This window comes from Humulus lupulus, chromosome X (genome assembly GCF_963169125.1).
Source record: "Humulus lupulus chromosome X, drHumLupu1.1, whole genome shotgun sequence".
NCBI classification, from domain to species: Eukaryota; Viridiplantae; Streptophyta; class Magnoliopsida; order Rosales; family Cannabaceae; genus Humulus; species Humulus lupulus.
Window position 1 is genome coordinate 54,862,062 of NC_084802.1, and position 728 is coordinate 54,862,789.

Genomic DNA, 728 nt, shown 5'->3' on the forward strand with positions numbered 1-728 from the left:
TACAAATAAAATATTTATAAATAATAAATAGAGAGTATTTTACTTTGTTCGGCCAAAATATGATTCATACTTGGGTTTCATGAACAAAAACAAGTGCGGAAATAGTTGAATGGTAAAATTTCTCTTTGCCAAGGAGAAGACGCAGGTTCGATTCCCGCTATCCGCCCAGGATAATGGGGTTAATGTCTTTAATTTAATTTAATAGGAAAAATGATTAAATATAGTTGATTACAATAGTATATTGGTTCTTTCCTCCCACCCAAAAGTGAAAACATTTCTTAATCAATTAACATAATCAAACTCCATGTTTTTGGCCAAAAAAAATTGCGGAGACGGGATTTGAACCAGCCACCTCAAGGTTATGAGCCTTGCGAGCTACCAAACTACTCTACCCCGCACTAAAGAGAAGAATTGGGAACTATGTCGAAAATAAGGATTGAATGGGCCCCTTTACCTTTCTATACAAATAGAATAACCCATTTGTACAGAAAGGTAAATGGGCTCATATTGGGAAAACTTATACAGGATCTTGTTTATTTTCATATAAATCTTATATTAAACATATTAATATAAGAAAACCTAAAACATATCTCTAAAATTGAATTCAAACAGAAATAATGATAAGAACACTTACATTATACGCAGCGAAATTATTGAGTATTTCCTTCAGTTTCTCTAACCCTTGTATCCTTTCTGTTGCAAAGTATTACTAAGAAACTGAACCATTC

At 32.4% G+C, this 728-nt stretch overlaps 1 non-coding gene across 1 annotated transcript; it reads right to left on the reverse strand.

The window, feature by feature from the left end:
• Nucleotides 1–324: 324 nt before the first annotated feature.
• Nucleotides 325–398, reverse strand: TRNAM-CAU (transfer RNA methionine (anticodon CAU)). The gene has a single exon. It is a non-coding gene; the product is annotated as a tRNA-Met (tRNA).
• Between the last annotated feature and the right edge of the window lie 330 nt (nucleotides 399–728).